The sequence below is a fragment of the Leucopleurus acutus genome (assembly GCF_964270905.1).
Source record: "Leucopleurus acutus genome assembly, chromosome: 9".
NCBI classification, from domain to species: Eukaryota; Metazoa; Chordata; class Mammalia; order Artiodactyla; family Delphinidae; genus Leucopleurus; species Leucopleurus acutus.
In genome coordinates this window covers 100,052,120-100,075,490 of record NC_139144.1, presented here as the reverse complement: position 1 = coordinate 100,075,490, position 23,371 = coordinate 100,052,120, and the positions used below count along the sequence as shown (strand labels likewise).

The following is a 23,371-nucleotide window of genomic DNA, read 5'->3' as shown; positions in this document are numbered from 1 at the left end:
TAAGCTGGATAATAAGTTTTTTCTTATAGATTTTTTAATGACTTTAACACAAACAGCAGAAAATATATATGTTCAATTTAAAAATAAGCCCACTAATCTAAAAAAAAAAGGTAGAAATGAACTTATTTACAAAACAGAAGTAGAGTCACAGATACAGAAAACAAACTTATGGTTACCAGGGGATGGGGGGGATAAATTGGGAGATTGGGATTGACATATACCCACTACTATATATAAAATAGATAACTAATAAGAAGCTGCTGTATAGCACAGGGAACGCTACTCAATCAATACTCTGTCATGGCCTAAATGGGAAAAGAATCTAAAAAAAAAAAAAGAGTGGATATATGTATATGTATAACTGATTCACTTTGCTGTACACCTGAAACTAACACAACATTGTAAATCAACCATATTCCAGTAAAAATTAAAAAAAAATAAGCCCACCAATTTAAGAAATGAGTATTATTGACCCCTTTGAAACTCCCAGTGTATCTCCCAATACCAGCCCCTCCCTCCAACCCAGTAGTAACCAATATTCTGTATTTTCACGTAAGCTTTCTCGTCCCTCTCTTTACGGTTTTATCACGTATGCACACATTCCTATATAATATATGGTTATGTTTTATCTGTTTTTGAACTTTATATAAGTGGAATTATGTCGCCTATATTCTTCTGTGACTTATTTAATCCACCTTATGGTTTTTGTGTTCATCCATGTAAACATGTTTATCTGTAGTACGTCATTCACTTTCAGTTGTAAATTGTATCTCATTCTATAAAATAGAGTTTACTTTTCCTAACAGTGATGCTATTGATGGACATTTGGGTTGTTTCCACTTTTTTGGCTATCACACACAATGTGATACATCTCTCCGTACATTTTTATACATTTCTTCTGATCAAAATGTGCAAGTATTTTACTAGGCTATCTTCGTATCATTGGAATTGCCGGTGTATAAAGTATGGACATGTTCAACTTCATTAGGTAACAGCCAGCATCTGTGTCTTCAGAATGACTTCAGGTTGTCAGAACTCACCTTGCCTGAACATTGGAGAGCTGAAATTTGTGAAAATTTACCACTGTCTGAAGGATGTAGGGGTATAAACGCTCTAGCTCCCAGCCTCTGTTTCAGACAGCTTCCCTGTGGGGTCTGAGCCAAAGTCACATCCACAGAATTGGGCTGGAGACCAACCACTGGCTTTCCTTCCCTATCTCACTTTCCACACCCTTGCTAGTCTTCCCCAGGAACACTTTCATCTTCACCTGTATTCTCATCTTAGCAGTAATGCATTTTGTACTTTGATTGGTTCTTGGATTTTGATTTGCGGGGTCAGAGTGTATTATGGGAAACACTAAGTAAAGCCAGAACCAAGAAGGGAGTCAGAGGATTAGCATATTGTTAGCAAAATGTCCACAGACAGAATCGAATTGTTTAAAATATCATCAGCATAGTCTCTTTTTTTCAATATTTATCAATTACATTCTAATTCCACGCTAAGCTATACAATGTAAGAAAGTATTCTTTTTATTATGAGGATTTATTTTTCATTATCAATGTTCAGATTTCAGGGAAAAACAGTTACATTCATATACTTCCATTATGACTGTGATTAGCATTTTTTTCTTTAAATTTTTCACTGAAAACTCCTCAAAGGCAATGGGTGCCCTTGATTTCTACTTTCTCTGCCTGCTCTGTCTATAGCATATAAAGCTGTAGGTTATATTCAGAGATGCTTCATTTTAGAGCAGAACTTGATGAATATATAAGGCATTACATAATTAATATAGTGAAAAAACGCACATATTATTAATATTTTATTTCATCAAAAAATTTTTTTTTGCCTTATGCATTTGTTTCATGGAATGATGTTGGGACAGAATTTTGCCACTTAGAAGTTCTCTTTATTTTTTTTTTCTGGATGAATAATTGGTATAGTGCATTATGTCAACTATGGCTTATTACGGCAGCTTGGGGGGTCTCCAATTGTAGGCAGCTTCTCATTGTGAAAAAAAACACAAAGTTAGGTAGATTTCGATTTTTAATCCTGGTTCCAACACATATGACTGTGACACCTTGGGAAATTTATTTAATCTATCTGTATATCAGTTTCCACCTCTGCAAAATTATATCTTACCCATGACTATGAATACTTTCATCTCCATTTTGGGACTTGAAATCATGACTGATATCTTGGGTCATGTTATTTATGACACTGATACTTTTCAGCAGAGAAATAATTGAATGATTTTTATTTTTAATGAGGTACATTATCCTTGCTAAAGAATGCATTCTCTTGTAATTATTAAATAATGTCTTTCTGTCACCTTTTCATCATCAATCCCCTGAAACTTAATAGAAATTATGCATATGCAATGACTTGGACAAACTTTTCAACTCCGATACTAAACAGGAAGTTCCATGGAATGTTCAGATAAGTGAATGCAACATTACTTTACATAGGCATAGGATTTCGTCTACACTAGAGTGACTGACTAATCCAGGTTAGGGTTACACCCATGAAACAAAATATCCAAAGATATTTGGTCCAGCCTTCACTGAAAGAATAACATTCTCTCAAACGCCATGCATGAATCAATCTGGTTCCATGAGAAGAATTTGCCTGCAGCTGTCCAAAACAAAGATCCTGGTTCTTCATCAGCAGAAGCAGCAGCTCTCTTTGGGGCCTGACGAAAGAGTTTTGCCTGAGCACACCCCAACACGATCTTGGTAAACATCAGGCAGCGTATATACGATGTTCTGGAAATGAAAGGATGCCTCTCGAGTTCCATCTTCTTCAACAGTCAACAAAGCTCCTTACTTTAAAGAAGCTCCTCTTCTGTTCCCTGGAGTTGTAATCCACACACTAACTACTCTTCTTGAGCTTCAAAGCATACTTCCTGACACCCCTCTGTGGTTGCAATCCAATGCTGGGCCAGAGGCTGCACTTAACCACTGGGCCCCCTCCCCAGCAGCCTCAAGGCTGGAAGAAGTACTGACCCTACATCTCAGACAGCCAAGAGGAATCCTCCAAACCCTGTACTTTCCTGAAGAATTTCTAGCACTAAATAACAGCTGCCTCATTCCTGTCTCCGATTATTGCTTTTCCTGATAAACTAAGGCTGCCCTGTGAGTTGATATCAAACACTTAGCTCCCTCCCTCACCCTTCAGTTATTACAATTCTGTTGTCTTCCAGCCACCACTTGGCTTTAACTGAATTCTGACTCTTCCCCAAAGATCAACGTCACCGCATGTGGTTATACACTGCAAATCCCAGGAGCCAACATTCACGTAGACCTAGACTGACCAATACATATGGCTACCGGGCACTTGACCTGTGGCCAGGGAGACCTGTCCAAGAGAATGAGGAACTAAATTAAAATTTTTATTTTAATTAATTTAAAATTTTACATTTAAAAACTGACAATTCAGTTATTGGAGGGCATGTTCAGTATTTGGGGCACAACTTGGGTGTATGAGTCTAGCTGCCCAACAATAAACTTTATGAAACTTAAACAGAGATTAAATATTTCTTTTCTTTTTTCTTTCTATTTTTATTTTTTGCCATGCCTCATGGCATGTGGGATCTTAGTTCCCTGACCAGGGATCGAATACATGCCTCCTGCAGTTGAAGTCCAGAATCCTAACCAGTGGACCTCCAGGGAAGTCCCTAGATTAAGTAATTCTAATGAAACCTTCTGAATTAAGATGTGTTATAAATGTAATATACATGCCATACTTTAAAAACTTACTATGAAGAAGCAAAATATCAAATTAATAATGTTTATATTGATTACATATTGAAATGATACCTGGATATATTAGGTCAAATAGAATATATCATAAAATGTATTGCACTTGTTCCTTTTTTACTTTTTTAATATGGCTATTGGATAATTCCCAATTACATATGTGACTCACTTTATATTTTACTGGATAGCACTGACATACACCATAAGGCAGATGACGCCCTTTAGAGTCATGCAGTGCACAACCTACAAAACCATATTTGTTGGACTTATCAATGACAATGACTCCTCTGCAGTTCTTAGGACGGTCTAGTAGTAGCTCAACATTCTTTATTCTTTATGGCTCTAGAGGACCATTTTTCTCATTTTCTAGAAACATCTTCAAACGAAAGAAACAAACAAAAAACACACAAATTCTTGTCCATTGAGGTTAATGCCATTAGATTCTACCACTTTCTACCATTTTTTGCTGTCATCTACTGAGCTTGCGGTCACTTCCCTCATTTCCTGAAGACATTAGAATCTGACTCCATTTTCCTGTTGAACTGAAGACCTGTCTTCATGGTGTCCATGCCAATAACTAATCCAAAATCACACTCTCGGGCTTTTTTGACCTCTTCATCTTTGATGACCTTTCACACACTGGTGATTATTCTCGATGGCCACACTCTGGACTTAGTCATTACCCAGATGTCTGATTTCTCTGAAATCTTATTCTTCAAAAGCCGATTATCTGGTTATAATCACCTGCTCTCCTAGTTGTTCCTTGTCCTTGCTATATTATACATGGTCTTTGGTCGCTAAGAGACATCCTTGTCACGACACCTCCACTTTCAGTCAGGCTTCTTGGAGCCACTCATGTTATCTACATATGTACATAATCCTAAGGACTTTTATCTGACCATACTTAAATTCCTGACATACTGAACTTCATGTAATATATATCTGCAAAATTCCAACCTGTCTTCTCTCTTCTACTCCTGTGCAAATAAACACTGCTACAGAAAATGACATAATTTTACACATTCATGCCTCTTTAAAGTCATGAAATTGATGATCTTCAACAACAAGTGTGCCTTAAGAATGTCTACTAACATTACAGTAGTTTTGGTTTGAGTTCTCTATCATTTCTTTCTATGTGCTTTCCAAAAAAAAAAAAAATCTATAAGCCCCTCAATCCTTCCCTATCTACTCATAACAGAGTTGCCCTTAAACTTTAGTGTGAAATCTAAAGTTATTAAGTATGATTGTCTTTGAATTCTTTTCTCCTCTCTACAAACTCCTATTATATATCCACATGATTTATTACCGCTTTTCCTCTGGTATCAGACGATAATTGTATCCTCTTATACCTGTTTAAGTCCAACTCCTGTATCTGTATTTATAATGAATAATATCAATACAGATAATAATTAAAACAACCTTCATTTCATGATAGCTAACCTTGTGCCAGGTAACGTACTGAGTAAATTACAAAAATTAATCTCATTTATACCTCACAAAAATTTTATTAGGGCGATATTATTATACCCATTTTATGTATGAAGAAATAGAGTTGAAAAACGTTTAACGACTTTGCCAAAATTGCATAGCTTATAAGTTGGAAGAACAAGTTTCTAACTCAGGTCTGAATTAATACGAAGGCTGTGGTCTTTAACATCGTACTATAGCAGCACATAAGAGAGCCCTAGGATCTCTGAAACCTTACTCCATAAGTTGTGAAGTTTCTAGACTGTAATTTCAACTAACTCTCCTCTTTCTTGGGGTTTTTTCTAAAACATTCTTAGATCTCACTCATATTAAAGAAGAAAACCCAACTTGGCCACATCCCATCTCTGGTCTTATCTAATTTTTCTTCTTTTCTTTCATCCCTAAATCCTGAAAATGGCGTCTACGTGTGCTGTCCCCACTTGTTCATCTTAAATTTATTCTTCTACTCAGAAAACTTTGGGTGCTTCTTCCAAAATTCTACTGTAACCACTCCTGTAAAGGGCATAAGTGACCATCATATTGACAAACAAATCTATAGGATCTAGTCTTCATATTACGGGAACTCTTAGCTGCATATGACTTTTTAATTTTCTTGATCACAAAGACACCCCACTCTTGTTGTTTTGTTCATTTTTTTTGTGATCTCCAAGTTTCTGTGAAGGCTTACTCTCCCTCTACCCCTTAAACACTAAACTTTCTTGGTTCTATGTGCCCAGTTCTTCTAACCCCCTGCTAAATAACTGTAATATTTCCACTCCTAGCATTTTTTCAGAGACCTTGTGCACACCAATATCTCTGGAATATGATTAACAGCTAATTTCTATCTTGAATTTCTACTCAGTATATGTAAATCTGAATCTTCAGATCTCTCTCTCTCTCTGCTTCCTTTCTCTACCTTAATTGTTGGCCTTGCTGAGTGGCACAGCCCTCTTATTCACCAAAGATAGAAACTTGGGCGGGAAGTTCCTTTATTCTTGCCTCTTTCTATGTTTTTGTTATCTCACATATCCAACTACGATTTCCTTATTGTTTTTTCTCTAAAATATTTTAAGAATTTATCATCATCTCCTTCTTTTTAGAACTGTGAACCAAGGTCGAGTTATAAAAGTACATGGGGAAAAAAAATGAAGGGCGAGTGTCACTGGGAGAATCAGTGAATGAGTGGGAAATATTTTGTGGGGCTTCTAGATAAGGCTTCTAGAAGGTGGTGTCATTTGACTGGGAGCTTGAAGGAACTGAGTGTGATAGTATTGCAAATGGCATGTTAGGCCAAGGCAGCAGCAAGTACAAGAAATAGCAAGGAGACCTGTGTGGAGGTAGAGGTAGAGGTGGAGGTAGAGAGGAGTGAGAGACCGTAGGACATGAGGTCAGAGAGATGATGGGTATAAGCAGACAACTAAGGCAAGAGCTTATAGGTCCTTGTAAGGACTTTGGGGGCTTTTGCTCTGAGTGAGATCAAAGTCTGTTGGAGAATTTTTAAGTGGAAGAATGAGAGGTTCTTTTCTGATTTTCAAACCATTACTGGGGCTTCCCTGGTGGCGCAGTGGTTGAGAGTCCGCCTGCCGATGCAGGGGACACGGGTTCGTGCCCCGGTCCGGGAAGATCCCACATGCTGCAGAGGGGCTGGGCCCGTGAGCCGTGGCCGCTGAGCCTGCGTGTCCGGAGCCTGTGCTCTGCAACGGGAGAGGCCACAGCAGTGAGAGGCCCGTGTACCACACACACAAAAAAACCACGATTACTGTACTGCTGTGTTGATAAACTGTTTGGGGTAACCAGAATGGGGCAATAATAGAATCAGGGAATAAAATTGAAAGCAGGTACTATCTCATCCAGATAAAATAGGATGCTGGATTAGCCCAGGTGTTAGTTGTGGACGTGGTAAGAAAGGGTCAGATGTTAAATCTCTTTTAAAGGAAGGGCTGGTAAGGTTTGCATGTGGGAGAGAGAGGAATGATGGGAGATTCCAAGATTTCTGGCTCAGTTAGAAGGTGGAGTTGCCATTTATTGAGATGGAGAAGATTCCAGGTCAGGGTTGGTTTAAAAATCAGGGCTTTGTCTTGCTCCCTAGCACGACAATCAAGGATCTCAATGATCCGGCCTCTGTCCACGTGAATCCATACTTCTTACCACATGCTAACTCTTGCTTTAAGTGCTAGCAAAACCAAATTGCCAGCTGATCCTCCTTTAACAAACACTGTTTTTGACTTTGATATCTTGGATTATACTAAACTCTTTAGATGAGATTCTACAAAGTAAATTCTATTATGACTTTAACCTCCTTTAAGAACTATTCCCTGAAGTCTCTTCAGCAAAATAAATCATCTGTGCTCTATGATGCCATAATAACCTTCATATTTATGTAATTTCACTGCCACATGCTGGTGTAATCCTTATGCAGTCACCATGTTCACACCACGCCCCCTAACCCAGTTCCTCAGTCTGTGAGCTACTTCATGGAAGTTCATTGTTTTATATGAAACTAAAACAAGTTGGCATTTAAAAAATATTTGAGCAAGGGGAATATATAAGGAAGGAAAGAAGAGAGGGAGAAAGAAAAGAAAGGAGTAAGTATTTTTGTCTGTTCTACTAGAAAACGCAGGTCTCTCAATGGAGTAATGGGGAGAAACTCTTTAATAATCCTCTTCATTAAGATACACGTCTAGGGCTTCCCTGGTGGCGCAGTGGTTGAGAATCTGCCTGCCGATGCAGGGGACACGGGTTCGAGCCCTGGTCTGGGAAGATCCCACATGCCGCGGAGCAACTGGGCCCGTGAGCCACAACTACTGAGCCTGCGCGTCTGGAGCCTGTGCTCCGCAACGAGAGGCCGCGATGAAGACTGGCCCCCGCTCGCCGCAACTAGAGAAAGCCCTCGCACAGAAACGAAGACCCAAAGCAGCCCAAAATAAATAAACAAATAATATTAAAAAAAAAAGATATACGTCTATGCCACTCTGATTTACACTCAGATGTCACCCGAGCCTTCTCTAAATTTGGATATTGAGACACTCACCAATGTGCTCCAGACAAACAGTGATTCTCCTCATAATGATGATCCCACTTGAGCGTTCCTAAAAAGTTCCCTTGTCAACTCTTCAGGCGTTTAAGCCCCACAGGCAAACGTATCTGTGTAGTGGCGGTGTTGCTCATTTCCATGCCTGTTTATCGACTGACTGGGCTCCCTTATTCCTTCTAAACTGAGCAACATTTCAAGTCTTATTTTGTTACTTACTTAGTCTTCTCTATCAGGACTTTCCAGGTCCTCACCTGTGTCACTGTGTATTGAGAGGTCCAGGGTTGAAAGAATCGATGACGTCACCACGGTCTGGATTACCACTCTAACAGACTTGGTCCTAATCCATTTGTTCAGATGGCTTCTTTGAAAAGACACAGCCGAATGTACCTTGTTAGCCTTGTTTTGTTGAAGATTTAACAAATCTCAATTTGTTAAAATTTAGATTTACATGCAGCAGACGGGTTTTCTGGTTTTTTTAGCACTCGTTTTGTCCCTTCTTTTAGATACAGGATGTCTTAGTGATAAAGAAAAAGAAAGATTGCCAATGTTCTCTCCCAGTCTGAATAACTCAGAGTTACATAAATGTTTATGCATAATGAATGTCTAATCGAGGTGCCTGAAATATGAATAACTGTACTATTCCGGACTAGACTGAGATGGAGAATTCTCATTCGGCCGCAGGATTTTTATTTCCCCATCTGTGACTTCTGTTATTCCCACTCTTGGGTGTGATACTAGCACAGGTAAAACCTTAGAGCTTCTGAAGGAATCAGTCTCACTTTTTTCCATACCAGCTAAGCCATTCAAACACAGAAAAGGGCTTCCCTGGTGGCGCAGTGGTTGAGAGTCCACCTGCCGATGCAGGGGACATGGGTTCGTGCCCCGGTCCGGGAGGATCCCACATGCCGCGGAGCGGCTGGGCCCGTGAGCCATGGCCGCTGAGCCTGAGCGTCCGGAGCCTGTGCTCTGCAACGGGAGAGGCCACAACAGTGAGAGGTAAGAGTACCGCCAAAAAAAAAAAAAAAAGTAGAAAAGAATGGTAGGGGGAGATTCCTGTGAATTGAGAACAAAGTGAACCTCAAATCTTGATGAATCCAATACACAGAAATAGAATAATCACAGAGTTTTAGATTTTAGTCTCACTGAGAGATCTATTTGAATTTAAATGGTTGGCATTCCAGAAGCTGATTTACATGTTCCAGGCTGTTAATAAAACATCTTGCCTCTCTATCTCTCCTTAGTGAATCCTTGCCACTTTATTGATAAATTTCTAAGGAGAACTGATTATTTCCAAATGTATGTCATATCAATAGGAAGGAAGTTTCCAAAGCTCTCACAATAAATCGATATGAAAGTACAACAGAAGACCAGCATCCTGGGCTTCCCTGGTGGTGCAGTGGTTGAGAGTCCGCCCGCCGATGCAGGGGACACGGGTTCGTGCCCCGGTCCGGGAAGATCCCACATGCTGCGGAGGGGCTGGGCCCGTGAGCCGTGGCCGCTGAGCCTGCGTGTCCGGAGCCTGTGCTCCACAACGGGAGAGGCCATAACAGTGAGAGGCCCGGGTACCGCAAAAAAAAAAAAAAAAAAAGGACCAGCATCCTTTCTCTCCATCTTCCTCTGAAGAGTACGCCTTGTCTCTCCGAGTGCTCACCCCCAATGCCGCAAGAGGCACAGTGGGTCCTGGTGCGCATCTGTGGGCTTGCCCACTCACACTTCTCCTCTTTATGAACCACAGGAAGCTGGGCTATAGACTAAGGAACCCCAGACCAAATCATGTAGATCAGGCAGTATTTTTACTGGAGTTGCAGCATTGGACATACCCAACAAGCAACCCCAAGATGGGTCCCTGGGGTGTCTCCTCCCAAGTCTGACTGCAAGTGTCTGAGAGTCAGGCACTCACTCCTGGGGAAGAGGTTAGGCGGCTTGCTGGTTATACAGTCTCTCTCTTCCTCATGCCTGATGCCTAGGTAGTGCTAGCCTTTTCAGTATAAGACCAATAAACACTGTTTGTTGTTGAAAATACAACTGTTTGCTTTCTAATTTCTCTTTCAATTGTGGAAATTCAAATACAACAGTTCGCATTGAAACCCGAAGGCATTTTGTGCTTCTCTGAAATTCTCTTTAGAAAATTATCTTCCGTCATCCATGATTAAGTCTTGAATTTTATGTCGAGAAGATAGATAATAATCATTTTGAAACAATTGGTCAAATAGCTTTTGATTTCCTTATGCCAATACCTGGTATACAGAAGTTGGGGGAAAAAACAGAATCAATTCCCTTGGCAGTCTCTACAGGTTTCCAGAAAGTATGATCATTTGATGATCGTAACAAAATGAAAGGCAAGATGTAATACTGCTGAAACCTTCACTTGGAATGGAAGAAACAATTCAGGGATTGAGAATGATCATACAGGGGGATATTGTTATTATTAATCCCAGGTTATTCCCATGTCATACCAAACAGAGATCCAGTTTATGGCATATCCAGCACATCGCAGACATTTTCCATTTTGTGGTTGAGTTTTATCTCAGTTATTCATTTCCTTCCCCTTTGTACAGACTTACGGCTTTTTCTCCATGTTAGTGACTTTAAAAATATTGCTTCTGTCAGTTTCTAGCATATTGATGCACACCAGTAGTTTTTTCTTATTTCAATTCTTTTCTGGGAGACAGAATGTTGGTCTCATTGTTTTGTTCCAATCTTTGGCTGTTCTCACATATATAATATTTCAAGTGAAGTAATATCTTTTTTGCCTACCACTTCATAGCATCCAAATACAGAAACAAGACTGAAGGAATGTAGATTTTTGGCTAGGCTTTGAGTGTAGGGGGAAAAATGGGGGGGGGGGTGTATGTTTTACAACTATATTATTATATGTAAATATTTAAAACAATGTCTTTACTACTCTTGGATTATGTAAGACAAAGATAATATGCATGCAAAGAAATCACAGAGTCATTATATACTCAGAAATAAAATAGAGAAATGTGTCCGTTTATTTTCTAAGACACCAGTGGGAAAAATTTAACTATGTTCTAAAACCAGCTCAAATAGTATTCCAATTTTTCCTAAAGAGAAGCTCACATAGACAGGGAAGACATGTGGAGAAGAGAACAGTAAGTGATTTTGAAATCAGAAGAGGCTGTCCCAAATGCTCAAATCTGCTTTCTGTTAGCTGTAGCCATGGGCAGGAATATAAACTTTCTTGAATTGAAGTTTTCTTATCCATAAAACTGAGTTTTATTCCTGCTAACTTCTTTCCTAGGGTTTCTGTAGGGCTCAAATGAGATAACGTATACATGCCAGCGTTTTTTTCTATCTGTATTTCATCTCTGCTAGCCACCGTCCTAGATGCTGAGTACCCACAGATGCAGGAGACGTAGGGCTTATGTTCCACTCACACCCCTTCTTGTGGGCTCAGAGAAACAACTCTACGGTCCAATACCGTACACTAAGTTCTGAGATGGAAAATAACATGGCGCACCTCGAAAGACAGACAGACACCTCATTTAGCCACCAGTAACAACTTTTTGACAACTACTGAAGGACAAGCAACTTAAAAATGTTGATGCTGTGGATGAAGAACGATCTATATAATAAAAAATCTGGAGGCCGATAGGAGCTGCTGATAACTCAATACAGTTTGAACCTAAGATGTGGATTGATTGGGGTGGGGGCATTGCTGACACCCTCTGGTTTTCTGGCCTCCCTGGGACGCATTTGTTGTGGGTTGCCTGCCCTTCCACGGTGAGGAAGGGGTCATGATTTCTACCCTATGTTTTCCTCCTGTTGGAACTATTCAAAGCACAATTTAATCATCCTCTTTCTGGGAACTCTATTTGGAATGCATGGCCTTATCAAAACGTAAACTGAAGAGACTCTAACGACCACTTATGAATCTGTAATATCACAGAAACACATAGACCACATGTGCTCAGGCACAAACCTTCTAATACAAAACAATTCACCCTGTAGGCAGAACACTCTACCTGGCAGCAGACGTCTGGTGACATGGAGGCGGCAGGTAAACTTCAGACGAGGACCCTCTAACTGGAATAAAATAGCATTGCCCACTGATTTTAAAGTGGAAAACAGATATGAAGGAAGTAAATTCCAGAAGCTACTGAGGGACAAAACAAAGCAACATAAAAACATACAACTCGAATTCCTTACATTGCTAAGAAAATAAAAACAGCTAAGAAAAAGTAAAAGTGACCCTGGGGTAAAAACCAGAGGAATAAAGCTTTCTACAATTTGTGTTTACATTTTAATGTTAAAGAGGCAAGAATGATGAAAGTAGACTGTCTTGAATGTCATGGTTATTGTCAGCAATATGCATGTCAAACATACATCTCGGTTTTAAAGCAAGGGTTTGAGTAAACAGTGCAGATGTGGATGGCTTATTTGCAGAGTATAGGAGGGCTTTACGCTAACAGAAGCTGGACTGCTTTGAATTGTTATTAGTGACAATATTTTTAGCATTCGTTTTGCAAGGCATGAGTATAAAAGAGAGGGCGATTCTAATTTTTTTATTCTTCCCGAAGAAAATTGGGTGGAAAAAGTCATTAATTTGCTAAAGGCATTAAGGCAAGGGCCTATTCATTCTGATGAGTATGACCTAACCAGGTTGCTAATAGAGCCATTACTAGATTAAATCCTCCCAATTGTCTTGGAAATAATTTGGCCTGTTTTTCCTCTTATTGAAGGAAATAAGGGAGAAGAGGCAAATAGGCAAAAAGCATGGAACTTTCTTTAATCATAGGAGAGTAGATATTGAAAAATGATGAAGAGTCACTCGTCTGGTGTAGAAGGAAGGTAATTATAGGGTTTGAACTATATTTTTCACATGTGTGGTTGTTTGTGCCCTAACCTTGTTGAATGCATGGGTCTTGGGCAGTGTCCCTCACTGGGCAGTAACCTTCCTATGATCAGTTGATGTGAGTTCCCCACACAGCAACTTGTATACATGCCGAGCTCATTTCTGGCCTTTGTTTCTTCCCAGAGGCTACAGTGTTGCAAATAGGACACAGAGTGTATTCTTTATGGGCCAAACACAAGGACTGATAGAACACGGACTGTCACCCAAAGGCACCTGTTACCAGGTGGATGCAGCAGCTAAAATTGAAAGCCTCATCTGTGAAAGAAATATCCTGAAATAAGAAGGGCATGCTTTACCAAATCAACATCATTACCCTGATGGTACCTATTCCACAATTTTGAAAACATTGGAAGATACCAATGGGAACATTTCTCAGTTGTTCTGCATGTACATTCTAAAAAACGGATACTTATAATTGTTTATTTAGAAATGATGATAATAATGTTTGCTATGGTCACTTATTCTCTATTACTGTCTGGACTCCAGTTGGCTACAACAGTGACTAAATAACTTGTGAAATAATTTTTTTTGAAACTGAAAAATGTTAGCAAATACCCACTTCTGATTTAACAAATCATCTCAACAGAGAAGCAGTAAGCCTCTGAAGTTTAAAGTGGATAGAAATCTATGCAATAAATATGATTCAGTACATTTGTTCAGAAAATATTCTTTGAGAGTTGAACATGTCCATAGTACTGTGTTAAAGTGCTTTGAGATTGTGTGAAGAATTCTATTTTTAAGATGAATATTTCTGATATGGTACAAATCATTCACATAAATTCTCCACCATCTTGGCAGAAATGTGGAAAATATTAAAGCCTCTCTTTGAATAAAATTAGCAAATAGCAAAGGAATAATTAAACATTTAATCTCTAAGCATATATTCTGGAATGGTTTAGAAAGAAAAATTCAACTTGTAAAAACTTTATTTCATAAATGTTTTCTCCCAGATATCTTAGCTACTTTCAAAGTTGTTTAGTCAGAAGTATCTCTGTGCCCAGAGGACGAAATAGTCCAGACTATGAGAATCTGTAGTGGCTCATTAAGTTCAAGACCAGGGAATCTGATCTTGGCTACCTGGTGAGGGTGTTCAGAGATGACAAGGTCCTAGGGATCATCTCGTCCAAGTTTCTCATTACAGAAGTGACATAACTAGGGAAATTAAACAAAAGGGAGGAAGTAACCCAAGATCTCTCCAAGGGTAGAAGGGAAATCTAGTTCCTCCAACTCCATAGCAGCATATCCAAAATGACATATTTAATCAGTGTATCTTCTCAAAATGAATAATTATTTAGCTATATTTCTTTGCTCATTCAGATGTCAAGACTTCCCACCCCATATGTCCTAAACTTTATAAGGCAAGTACCAAACAGCATGGTTTTCAATAATGTGTGTAAAGCGAAATTACAAAGCGCATTATCTCAATTGATTATTCACATATCACTTTAGACAATCAGCTATTAATACTGTGATATAAAGAGAGTGTTCGAAAATTAACATCCCAGAGCCATTTCAAAGATGGAAGCAGGGGTTAATATAACAGCATTGATTCTCATCCAGCTTATGATTTTGTCAGTGGCAAATATCTTGCTATGAACATGGCAAGATAGCAACTTCCTAAAAATAATTAACCAAAATTTCTTTACTTCAAATGCCCCAAATCTAAAAACTCCCTTTCTCCAATTAAACCTATCTGCTAAACCAAAAATCATCATCCATCATATTATCATCAAAGAGGCTTTAAATGCAATATTGTTAGAAACACAGTAGTGAACTCATTGGACACAACCGTACTTCTAAGCATATTAAACAAACCCTGCTTAAAACCAATGATGTGCAGAATGTTTGGCTAGATTTTATAAGAGCTTCTTTCAAAGTGAAAGTGTGTTCTACTGGCTCTAAAGATGTTCCACGATAAAGAGGCTCTCTTTGGTTCCCCTAGAGAGGACCACCAAACAATATTTGCCTGGCTGATTTAACTGTGGAAACATTGTGTATATGTGTGTTGTGTGTGTTCATAGCTTGTATTCACACCACACATCTTGAGAAACAGTGCTCTATGGGAAATGCTACAAAACCCAGCATAGATTTCCATGGGGAACACAAAAGAAGGTATTAAAATTCCAACATTTTAAAATTTGATGCCAAGCAGAAACATAGTAATATTATTTGCAAATTAAAAAGGCACGCCTAAACAAACTTGTGAGTTATTCCCCAGTAAATATGCTTCCAGCATTTTTTTGAAATGATCAATGATACAAGTATCAATGATACAAATGTATCCTGTATTGCACATTTAATTTTGTAAAGCTCCTGGTGAAGCCAGAATTTTGATTTACATTTGAGAATTAAAATTAAAAAATAAATAAATTAAAACTTAGAATGTTAGTTAGATGGCAACTCTCATTCAATTGTAAAGGTGAATACAAAGACCTACTGATAGCTTTGGAAGAAATCATTTAAAATACATTTTTAAAAATAGTCAAAATTGAAATAGATGAAGGGAAAAATGGTAGTTTTTATTCTCCCTAAAGTCCAGAACAATTCTTTTTGGCTTTTCTGAGTATCATAAAATTAATAAATATATATTAGATTGGATTCTATAAGATCTAATTCAAATGACATAATTATAATAAGAAGAACAAAATAACATTTGAAAATCAGTGACAAAAATTCATTTGAATTGAAAGGAGTTTGAAGTGAAAGAGTAGGGGCACATTTAAGTAAATAGCAGTCCAAAATTTATGTAAAATATCATGAAAAATGTTTAAATGTTATTTTATTGATCTTTCGATTATTATGATATTTTTATGTTACATGATGATAGAGGAAAAACACATTGGAAAATACACAAATTCTAGCAATCACTTTTTAGGGAGGCATTGCTTTTGTGATGAGAAGAATATTTCATTCAATCCATGTTTTAAAATATTAATATCTGTGGTGTTGTTTTAGGAGTTGAGAGTAATTGATGAGAAAGAGACTAATATTTAAATGCAATACAGTTTGTGTCGATTATTTCATTTAACCTTCACAATAGCTCTGCAAAATTGTATAATCGATTCCATTTCAGAATATAAACAGGGGTACCATACCTGCAGGATTACCCTGGTATAATTATTAATAGCACTGTCACTCTCAAAAGTGCCTGGTTTGGATGATAAGTCATATAACCATAACCATAGAAATCAGGAAGCTGAGATGCAGAAAGTCAAAATAATTGACTAATACCATCCTCATCCTTGGTTGATTCCATATTGGAACCTAATTATGCATGGATACTGTCATTCTCTTTCCACTGCTTAGCACTGCATGAGAAGTGGCTAAATCCTCAGGGCTTTGCAGGAGAGTCATTCGAAGATGAAGAAGTATAACCAGTCCAAACAGGAACGTCAAATATTCTGAAATGCTATACTAGAAAAACAGTTCTCTGGATTTTTCTGCTCCTAAGGATTTGCTCTTAAAAGGCAAATGTAACACTTTGGCCAATGAATTCATACTAAAGTGACAATGGATTACCAGTGAGTGGATTAAGAGAAATACAGAATAAGTGGTAGAGGCTAGAGAAGGAAAATAGTGGAATGGAAGTTGCCAAAAGGGACAGAAGCTCACTGATTGGGAACTTTAATCTATTTCATAATTTAAGCCTTGATGTTGTAGTCTAAGGGAGGAGCTTCCTAATAAAGGTTAAAGACACTACCTGATCGGGCAGATACTGATGGCCAGGTCTGGGCAATGGAAAACAGAGGAATGGATCAGGGGCTGGAGAGAGCCGAAGAGCACCAGCCGGAAGCATTAATGGCACAAAGAAAGACAAAGTTCTCAAGGAAGCATTGTAATTGCCTTCCCAGTTCATAGTGTATCAGCTACGCTATGTTCTGGGTTTAACTAGTTGTGACAGGTCCTTTCACTATTTAAGTTAGAAAGAGGAGAAAGAATAGAAAGAAGAAAAGGAGGGGCATTACAAACGTAACTAAGGGACAAGAGAACTGACGCTGCAATAGAGGAGAGAAAATTTTGCTTTCCGGAGTGGCAGGAACAGATCTCTGAAGAGCAGAGGGAGGTATGACGACTTGCTGAGCCACCTAGGAGCTGCAAGAGGCGGTCCAACATGTGTAAGTGTATAAGTGTGAACTGGAGAAGAGGTTGGCATTACGCTAATTACTAAAGCTCTCTCTTGGCCAACAGGAAGAAGAAAAATGACTAAAGCAATGACTGGACCGAGCCTAGGCATCAAGGCATGGTGGCAATGATTAACTTCAGAGGTATATTTTAAGGAAAGGAAAGGACTACAGTTCTTTTTAAGATACAAGTGTGGGGACTTCCCTGGTGGCGCAGTGGTCGAGAGTCCACCTGCCGATGTAGGGGATGCGGGTTCGGGCCCTGGTCCGGGAAGATCCCACATGCCGCGGAGCGGCTGGGCCCGTGAGCCGTGGTCGCTGAGCCTGCGCGTCCGGAGCCTGTGCTCCGCAACGGGAGAGGCCACAGCAGTGAGAGGCCTGTGTACCGCAAAAAAAAAAAAAAAAAAAAAAAGATAATCAAATTTTCATTTTTGCATGATTATTCTGCTATCTTTGGGGAGAGCTGATCATATGAGTATGAAGCAGAATAAGGAAATCAAACATAAATTTATTCTTATTTATTTCTTAAGTAAGAAAATGGCATTAAAATGGAAAAGAAGATTAAATTAAGGTCTAAAAACAGATACTGTTACAGGCTGGATTGTGTTCTCTCAAAATTCAGATCTTGAAGCCCTAACCCTCCAGTTACCTAAGAATATGACTGTATCTGGAAACAGGGCCTTTAAAGAGGTGATTAAGGCGTACATTGTGTGAGTATGTCACAGAGAGCTGTAGAGACGAAACGAAGACCCAGAGACCAGACTCAACACCCACCCTATAATGGCTTCCTGTATGATCACCTGATTCTCCTTTCTGTGCGATTATAACATTCAAAAGTCATCTACTTGGGGCTTCCCTGGTGGCGCGGTGGTTGGGAGTCTGCCTGCCGATGCAGGGGACAGGGGTTCATGCCCTGGTCCGGGAGGATCCCACATGCCTCGGAGTGGTTGGGCCCGTGAGCCATGGCCGCTGAGCCTGCGCGTCCGGCGCCTGTGCTCTGCAACAGGCGAGGCCACAATAGTGAGAGGCCCGCATACCGCAAAAAAAAAAAAAAAAAAAAGATAGAAGCGTGGACATTAAGTGACCTGCGCCAGCGGCCTTTCCAGATGTCTCGTATATACGTATTCCCCCCAGAAAAGTGATCATCACTTCTGTGACCTACAAACGTAATCTGTTCTCCCTGCTGGAGGAAACAAAGGATACAAAAGTACAAAACAACACCACTACAAGTCTCTGCCCTGGGTTTAAGAGAGAAGACAACAGGTTCCTAAAACAGGAGGAATTATCCAAGAAGCAAACCCGAAAACAAAAAGTCTGAGGAGCAGCAAGCAGTGAAGTATCTACTAAGTAAAAGTAAGTGGCAAGAGGGTGAAAGAAACTTGACTCAAACTTTCCATCTCGTTGTAGGTTCTATCTCTGGGTTAATTCAAATGCGGCACTGATAATGCTTCATGTTTTTTAATCAGGAATTCTTTGGTAAATAGGAAGACAGATTTACTAAAATTAGCTCAGGCCCGAGGAGGTGATGATTAGAATTAGAAGGGTAAGTTTCACAGGCTCAAGCAGAAGTACAGCCAGAGGTGATGGCACACAGGCAGCAGAAAAGGGATGAGACCAGAGACTTTGTCCATCCTTTATGTGGACGTATGTGGCCTCAAGCTTTCACTTCTTCTCCAGCAGCTGCTTCACTCCTCTCTGTCTTATTTACATGCGGCCTATCGTGCTCTACCCAGTAGTCCTCTTGGTTCCTAAGTTTATGTCGCATAAATGAAACAGAGATTCTGATGACATCAGTTGAGATCGCGGGTTCTCTCTCATCACCTGTGGCTAGTGGGGGGAAGAGAGGACCATGTGGTAGAATGACTGTCCCTTTGGGGCAGTAGAGAGAGGATGACTTCTACAAAAGGCACGTGGAGTAGAAAGTTGAGAGTTTGGCAGGAGAAATGATTGGCATTTCTGACTTATTCTATCTATCAAAGTTGTTGTGGCGATTAAGGGACACTTAGAACATGTGTGAAAGCATTTTATAATCTGTAAAATACTATGTAAATGTCAGGTGGTGGATACCTTCCACAAAACTCTCAAAGGGCTCATCATATCTGTGCTACCCTTTGGAAAGAGTAATCCATCTCACTGCTATTGACTCAGAATGACACAAGACTGGGAAAGCTCCAATGCACTAAGAATGGGAAGATAAATTCAGAACACAGATCACAGGAGGTAGGTACTGTTTTAAAACAAACAAACAAAAATGAAAACAAAAACAAAACCCTTGAAGCAGTAGGCTCCAAAAGACTTGATAGAATTACAAGTGGATTTTTTCATTTAAACATCACATTTCCTCCCAGTTTTGTCATGTTCTGGTCCCTGACATCAAGGTTGTAGCAGATGGATTTGTACTGCAGGGACCCAAAAGCTAAACTCCATTCTATAAATGTGTGTCAATCTGTTGTCTGAATGTACATTTGCATTTATATTTTGCTTTTCTACGTATTCATAAATCTATCACTCCAAAATGTATTTGAAGAATATCATTTAAATAAATGATAAAAACTTGAAACAATGTTTATCAACATAGTATTCAACTGAATTTGTTCTTTTCTGTATTTGTATAATTAGCAAGTTACATTCTTTTCTCCTTCTCTGGCAGGATAATATCTTCCTGCTTTCAGATGGTTATGTGGTGTACGTATCAGATGATTCTTGCCAATAGTCAAGTAAAAAAATATATCACTAGCATTTCTTTCTTCCCTGACATATACCTTATTTTCTTCTCCCTTTAGAATTCTCTGCTTTATTTTTATGATATATAATTTAAGGTATATATTTATTTTTAAGATATGTAATTTTGTGCTGCACTAAAAACAAAACAAAACAATTCTCACCCAATGCTGGTCATTAGCCATTTATACCTTAGCATGAATCTCAGTCAACATGGCTCCTCTTCCAAGGGCATTTGCATATAAACTTTATAACGGAATAAAAAAGCTTCGGGGCTTCCCTGGTGGCGCAGTGGTTGAGAGTCCGCCTGCTGAGGCAGGGGACACGGGTTCGTGCCCCGGTCTGGGAAGATCCCACATGCCGCGGAGCGGCTGGGCCCGTGAGCCATGGCTGCTGAGCCTGCGCATCTGGAGCCTGTGCTCCGCAACGGGAGAGGCCATAACAGTGAAAGGCTCGCGTACCGCAAAAAAAAAAAGAAAAAATAAAGCTTCGTTGTTTTTTTTTTAATTGAAATAACCATATGTGGAGTTCTTTTTGGTTTTTCCTTGTAGAGGAAATAACCCTCCTCTCTGATGCTGGCTACCTTGACCCATACTGAGGTTACTAACCTCAACCAGGGTTAAGCTAGCCCTGTGCATGGGTGTCTTGTATGTACACGCAGAGGCAGGGCAGTGTGAGGAGTGGAGACGTGGCCATTTGTGTGACAGTCCCAAACACGTAGATAGTGTGGGGTGGGCTGGGTGAGGAAGTTATAGGCAACTATGCACATACACCACTGAGAAGCAAAAAGGGTCATTGGGAGAGAAAAAATAAGTAACTAAACCTTCCCGCATAACAAATATTGATAAAATGGACCATAGGCAAGCATAAATCTATAACTATAGCACAGACAATGCTTTTTCCCAATGAACTACAACATCAGGTTTTTCCCCTAACACATGATAATGCATTGTATCAATAGTCAAAGATACAATTGTATCAAAAGTCAAATAAGCTTCCAGTCAAGCAACTAAGAAACCATAAATTGTATTTTATAATCATTTGCCTTCAAAACTACTCTCTTATTGGAAATGCATTGTATTTGTACCTCTATGTACATATATGTATAGGTATAGATGTATACATTCTATAAACTATAAAGAAACTTATTATAAAGAAAGTGAAAACATTCCCCCAATCCCATCCTCCAGGTTTAAAGAAAGTTAACATTTTAGAAGTTTAATTTCACTCTACATATACGAGTAGATAAATAGATAAATAGCTCTAAATAATTCAAAGTGACAACTTGTACTATTTTAAAATGAAAAAATATTTTAACATAACTTCACTAGAATGAGGACAACAAAAAAACTGTTGATGTTTCTTCATAAAATATATTAATTCCTAAAAAAAAATAAATAAATAAATCTGCACTTAAAGTTATGCATCTAGTGGCCTCCTGTTCTGAAAAGTTGGGGGCAGGGGGAAAAGCACATATCTAATCCCATAGTTTGGTATTTTTACCTTCTTGCATCTGTAACATTTATACTCTGTTCTACAACTGTAATTCCTAAATTATCTAGTCACAGTCTTACATTTAAATGAATTCACTGCTCAGTATACATCATTGGAGCATGGTTTCTTTCTTTCTTTCTTTTTTTCACTCATCTCACTGTTGGTTGGATTGTTTCATTTGTATTCCCGAAGAGGTTGTACGCTTGACATAACTTGCTCAAATTCACTGGGTATAAAATTCATCAGTCATATTTTCACACAAAACTTTCTAAAGAAATATTTTGAGACTGCTTCCTTTCATTAAAGTTGTTTTCGATCTCTCAATATCATGACACTTCCTTTAGGGAATATCACATCCCCTTGACATCTGGGGATCTATGTATTATTTCTTTTCCCTTTTATATTTTGTTCCACATTTATTAGTGCTAGGCTGGCCTGCATCATAATTATGATTTGGGGTATGGGAAGTGCTTTGTTTCATGTTTTTCTATCTATATTCTTTTTTTTTTTTTTTTTTTTTTGGTTTGGATTTAGTGACTTTTATGGAAAGGGAATATTTTCAAATTTTCATTACTTTGACATGTTTAAGGAAAATTTTTGAAAACTTATAGTTACTCACCAGGTCTCTCATGCCCATAGCCTGATGAATATCACATGATGAAATAAGCGTAACTACGCAGATACAGAGAACAGACTGGTGGTTCCCAGAGGCGGGGATGGGGTGGGGAGGAGTTAAGTGAAATGAGTCAAAAGGTACAAATTTCCAGTTATAAAATAAGTGAATCACGAGGATGTAATATGCAGTATGGTGACTACAGTTAACAGTAATGCACTACATATTTGAAAGCTACTAAGAGACGAGATCTTAAAATCCTCATTGCAAGAAAAAAAGTTTGTAACTGTGTATAGTGACAGATGTTAACCAGACTTACTGTGGTGATCATTTTGCAATACATACATGTATACACATATGAAATCGTTATGTTGTACACCTGAAACTAATATATTGTTATGTCAATTATACCTCAAATTAAAAAAAAAGAGCTCACTGTAAAAAATAAAGCAGCTGATGAGTACTACTTTTAAATCAAAGCTGTACATATATTTAAAATTTATTTCCTCTACCTCTGTCAGTATATCTCTTTCACCAAATTTTTTTTTTTTTTTTACTGATTAAGGTAGCTTCATACTTGTGTGAATTTCTGTATATATTAGTCTACTTTTTCTTTACATGTTTTCGTCTCCCTTTTGATCTTTCTGAATCTCTCTGATATTTTTTTCTCTCTTTTCTGATATTTTTTTCTTTCTTCCCCTCTTCTTTTTTCTTCCCCTTTTGGGTTTTCCCCTGTTCTCTTTTTTTTCACCTTTGTTTATATTTTTTCTCTCCCTCCTTTTCCTTCCTTCTTTATTTTTTCACATTTTTTTCCTGAATTGGTTGTGATTTAAGCTTAGTATTTCCTGTTTTACTGAAAAAAAATTATGGTCTTTGTTAGCTGATACATATTTATCCAAGAAAATATTGTTTCTTTCCAAGCTGTCGTTCATTGATATTTATATCAGCATTCCTTTGAAGCAAAAGAGGTTTAAGTTTCTGTTCTTAATCATCTTCTTTTATTCTCTATCAATTGCTGTCTACTTTGAAATCATCATTTACTAATTAATACCACGTCTTTAAAGTCCAAAAGTCAAATTTTAGCTGCAAATGTACACACATTTTTACATGGCTTTAGTAACAAAGCTAAATTCTGTGTGCTGGGGGATAAATTGCAAAGGGTCCTGTTTTTTCATCCTGCATTTTCAATAGAAACTAAGTGTGTACATTAATAAAAAGGGAAAAAAGCAGTTAATACAAAGTATTCTTTTTTGTGCATGGTACACATATTTGGAACCAATTCTTTTT

At 38.5% G+C, this 23,371-nt stretch overlaps 1 protein-coding gene across 1 annotated transcript in view; it reads right to left on the bottom strand.

Moving 5' to 3' along the window:
- CNTNAP2 (contactin associated protein 2) overlaps positions 1–23,371 on the bottom strand; it is a gene marked incomplete at both ends in the record, with an annotated part of 2,035,904 nt that overhangs the window by 1,397,134 nt on the left and 615,399 nt on the right. The gene's annotated exons all lie outside the window — the stretch shown is intronic.